Raw genomic sequence first — 5,534 nt, 5'->3', positions numbered from 1 at the left:
TGCAAAAAGGTTAGAAAACATGCATATAGGGTCTACATGCTTTGTTTGCTATTTTGTTTGACAAGCTCTATTTCTACACACTAGTAAAAATCATGCCTATAGGCGTCACAGACCTCACTGGACTTGTCTAAATACATGTACACCGTTCAAAGCATGTTGGTTTAAGTAATTATTATACTCGTTTCCATGCCTACTGTTGTGTGCTATTACACAACATATCCATAGGAATCAAACTCTAATAACTGCTTATTTAATTATTAGACAACATGCCTATATGATGTAATAATACATGTCATCGCTAATGCTCATCAAGATGTCATGACTATAGGATTTTAATAAATTAATCAACTACTTTTGTTGCTTTCATTATACTGCCCCACCTAGATGGCATGCCTATAGGGATGCGTATGATAAAATCATGTTCAAGTGCCAATTGTTAGAAATCCTGCCCATAAGATATTGTTATTCACCTAAGAAGCATGTCTATGAAATCAAACTTTGGTAATTCTGAATTCTCGAATTGTTTTACTACTTCTTTGAGCAAATAATTTAGATACCATGCCTATAGGGTTGAAATACCTTTAATTTGCAAATTCATTAGTCTAAAGTTGCAGTACTACCTACACGATACTGGAAATCAGAATCACATAGAAAATATGCCTATAGGACTTGACGACTCTAATGCATCTTAATTCTGAAACCGTTGACTGTCTAATATAAAATCTGTCTACGTGCATTTGTTGCTCATTTGTGGAGTCTAGTTTGGGCCATTTATTGTCTTTATGTGTAGTCCTCTATGTTTTGAATGTGCACTTAGTTTTGTAATTTTGAGCATACTTTAGAACAATTAAGTTGTATCTTGTAACCTTTGAAGACTTGTACATATTATTTATATACAGCCTAATTTTGTGCAATTCTCTTTACACTTGTTTACATCATATTAGAAATTTTAAATTCACTATCTTCCCTCGCTTATATGATCACATAGGACAGTTAAAATTCAATAGTCTCACATAGCATAAACTTCAGCCGGGACACACAATTGTGGAACTCGAGGAGTGCCTAACACCGTCTTTTTAAGGTAATTGGAGCCCTTACACCAATCTTTGGTGACACAAACTTGTTAAAATAGAGTTATTCATAAATATGTAGATTTCTTTTTCTGATTCTGTACATAGTACTTTCGAAGTATGTTGTAAATGGAGCTTGTATATTTTTGCATGTATGTATAAGAGGAAACCTCACGGTTTTGTTTCTCTTGCGTTTCTTTTTGCCTTTATTTTAGTCAGATGAACGGGTCTTTGAGTTGAGAGGATTCCTTAGATTCGCGGTATGGCGGCGGGGCTCGTTAGGCTGGCCCGTAGGCTCTTTCATGCTTGGCCGATGCGACCTTTTAGTATAAGTTGGCGACAATGGCTGTTACACTTTTTCTCTTAGGAAAATTTAGTTAACTATTTTGGGTTCAGTCTACGAATCGGGTTTCGACTCGAGCTCATTCAACCCTCAAGTTTTTGAATTTAGGGCTGGCCCTTAGGCTCTTACATGTTTGGTCGATACGACCTTTTGTATGTGGGCTGGCGACAGTGGCTCTTACGCCTTGGGTCGATGCGACCTTTTATGTAGGCTTTATTTTTCCCTCGATAAGGACTTTTTGAAATAGTGTTTGCCTGACTCTTCAATGTTGATACCCAATTTTTTTATGTATATTTTTATATGCAAATTACCTTACAAATAGCATGTATGCATATATAAGTATGTCCAAGGGTTTTCTTATCTTTCATTAATTTTTAAAGATTATTAGATCAATTTATTGCTCTATTTTAACAAGAAAAACCCAATAATTATTCCCAAAATAGTCATTTTTGCAATTCACTTATTAGATTCTCATATTTATACTAAAATATAGCTAACATAGTTTTTGCATAATTTTAAAAATTTATTTATTATTTTTAAAAGCTAAATTGCATATAATTGCAATATTAGCCTATTTTATGATTTAATTGTGTTTATAATTATAAAACTGAATCCAATATTTTTATTTTTATAATTATATATTATTAATCATTTTAGTACCTTTAATATATTATTACCATTTGTATTTCAATTTTGGCCAGACTGGGCACCCCTAATTGAAGCCAATTTCAGATCCCATTACTCGACCCAAATCTTAAATTTACCCGACCCACGACCCTCTTAATAACCCGCCCAGATCCCCCTTTTAATCCCAGCCGTTGATCATTTAGATCAACGACTCATACTCACCCTTTCCTTTTTAATTTTCCAATACCCCCAAACCCTAATCATTTCTCACTAGTAGCCGCCCCCGGATTCACCCTCTCGCAAATTCTCTCTCAGAAACCCTAGCTGCCTCCCTCCACTTCAACCCTAAAACCACCGGAATCCATGTCTTTCAAGGCAATAGAAGTCCTATACTGGCCTCCTATTACTCATACACATTTGGTTACTGAAGTTTCAAGGCCTGACCACGAAGAAGCTTGGCCCAGAGCTTGTTTGATTCGAGTTCTATGGCCACCTCCGGCCTTGCTCTAGCAAGCCTTGGCTATTCGAGCCTGATCTCGACTTCTACTGCTCAGATCAACGACTCTCCAAGCCTTTCTCACCATCTAGTTTCTTCTGAAACCCTAACTTTCGAGGTTCTTCTGATTTCTTTATATCTGTTCTGGATCTGTGTTTTCCCTAAACTTTTAAACGGTTTCTCGAGATTTCTTTCAACAAACTATGCTTTTAAAACCTTTATCTTTCCGATTTAGGGCTTTTGTTAAGTTATTTAGATGCTTCTCTAATTTTTTTTCTCTTGTGTGTTTCTTCTACTATGTTTCTTATTTGTGTCTTCTACTGTGATTTTTATGTGTCTCTCCTAGTGTGTTCTTACGAGTTCTTCTACTCTGTCTTCCTATGTGTTTCTTGTACTCTGTTCCTATAAGTTCTTCTACTGTGTTGCGCATATTGTTCTTTGACTATGTTTCTCGTGAGTTTTTTCTACTAAAAGATGCATGTTAAAGGTCTCAGTTCCTTTCTGAAATCTCTGAACTTGTTTGATTTCAAAAGAAAAAAAGCCCTAACTTCTTTGAACCTATTTCGAGTTTCTGAAGTTATCTCATCTACTACTCGATTAGGCTTCCAAAGCTTTGTTTCGACCTTTGTTTCTTTATATGGTTCTGATTCCTTGTTAAACTCTTCTAAGGTCTTTTTACTGGACCCTTTGTATGTTATTTGATACTTTCTCTCTCTCTCTCTCTCTCTCTCTTCTACATTGCTGAGTTACTGAGACTGACCTATGTGACTACCATGTTCCTATAGTCTACTACTTACTGATTTTGCAATTGCACGACGTTTTTCTTTGTCCTAAATTCGGTCTCGCATACTTGTGTTCTCTTTCTATGTGCTTAACTTTCCTCTAAAATGGCTTTCAATTTTTGATTAATTTCGGAATTCCTTTGTGTAAGCCTGATTGATTTCTTTCCTTGTTTGCTGATTTCCCTGTTACTTGGTCGAAACTTTCCTTAGCCTTTATGACTTGGTTTATTCATGGACCAGTAATTACAAATCTCTGACTCCTTGATTTACTATGTACCAATTGATTTTTACCTTATTTATTTAATCGTGTATTTCATAATTCTTCCCTTAAGTAAACTCCTATGTATCTACCCCTAATTGCCTACTTTGCACAAGATTCTTACTTGATCCCTTTCCTTAAATAATTTTGTTCATTACCATTTACGTTTAAACTCCTTAATTAAAGGAAGTCTCGTACTAATTATTTTAATTGATACCCAGTTCCTTAATTATTTTCTTACCTTCTTTCCGCCTGCTTTCACACTATAAATACCTGCTCTTTATTGACACAAACACACCAACACTCATAGTCTTTCTGAACTTATACCCATACTCAAAAGTATTTCTCTTGTTACTTGTACTGTGGCTTATTTGCAAGTCCTGCTGCCTGCTTTTCTCTATTTACTTCTTTAAAAACTGGTATATCCTGATTTAAGGTTTTTCAGAACCATAACAATGTGTTTATTTACTACCTTTTTATGCATGTCTGCCTACTGCTTCTGTTTAGTTCAACACTTACTCTAGCATGCTGAAATTTCTTTCTACTTGTTCTATTATGAATCCCAAACCCCTACCCCTATGTGTCCATGCTATGGTTTGAGGCACGACAATACCGCAAATTATTGTCCATGAATCAAACTTGATCCCCGGGGATCCTAGCCTCTAATAATGTGTGTTCTAGCAGGCTTTTAGGTATGCTAGCATTATCCATTGTTGGGCATGACTAATGCCTACCCTTGCCTAAGCAATAGGCTCTTCACAATTTCCCTAATCCCCTGGACCCCTTATGGGTACTTATTTGTAGTTGTTTCCCTTATGGGTACTTATTTGTGAGCCTTGCCTTGAGACCCTTTGAGCTCCCTCTGAACTTGGACACTTGAGGGCTGGCCCTTCCACACTGCACTTATCCCTATTCTAATAATACATTTGGGTGTGAGCATTGCCTGGAGTCCCATTGAGGCTCTAAGGGAACTTTGACACACTCAAATGGGAGAAAAGCTTTGGATCATGATCTCTTGGAGTTGGTTTACCTCATAACTCAGTGAGGAAGTCAGAATCAAGCTTTCTCTAGTTGTATTTTATTTATATTTTTTTTATGTATTATTATTTTATTCCGGGCTGTAATAATTTGTAATAAACTCTTGGGGATGGTTTGTGAAAAGGGTGGGTAACTATGTATGTAAAGGGTAGATACCATAGGTATTTTGAATTATGCATATAGAAATGATGCCTATAGGTCATTTTCAATTCTGCATATCCCAGTTCTCTCATTGATACCATGTTTATAGGTATTTTGAATTCTGCATACTCAAATGCATATGGACATCATGCCTATAGGTCGTTCTGAATATCCAATTATCATATAGAAATCATGTCTATAGGTATTCTGAATTCTACATATTTAAATACATGTAGAAGTCATGCCTATAGGATTGTTCAATTTTGCGTATTCAGTTACACCTAGATACCATGCGCATAGGCCTTAAGCAAAAGTCTGCAAACTAGATACCATGTTTGTAGGATTAAAACCAGTCTTATGCATTTAGATACTAAGCCAATAAGGTTTTCTGCATTTTTACATCATGTCTACAAGGTTCAAAATCAACAACGCGTATAAAGCATGCCTATAGGAACTCCTAATCGAACCTTAGCCGCTTCATTCACGTATAGAGCTAAAATTGGTAATAATGGGTACTGTCAGTTGCAGAACTTGTAACCAGTTCATTAAGGCTTGCCTCTCTTTTAACAATCTGATTACCCTTATTTAGCGAGTTTAGCCAGTATGTTTCAGACCCAACTATTTCATTGCTTTTCTGGATCCAGTAGATATTATGCCTATAGGATCCTTGTCCAACGCTTAGGCAAGCCTTAGGGTAAAATTATAAGCTAAATCTGTTTCTGTTAATTATTACAACCAGCAGGTAGGCCTGATTCAGACTTCTTATTTGAGTTATGTA

The sequence above is a fragment of the Nicotiana sylvestris genome, chromosome 5 (assembly GCF_000393655.2).
Source record: "Nicotiana sylvestris chromosome 5, ASM39365v2, whole genome shotgun sequence".
Classification (NCBI taxonomy): Eukaryota; Viridiplantae; Streptophyta; class Magnoliopsida; order Solanales; family Solanaceae; genus Nicotiana; species Nicotiana sylvestris.
This window is presented reverse-complemented; position numbering follows the sequence as displayed.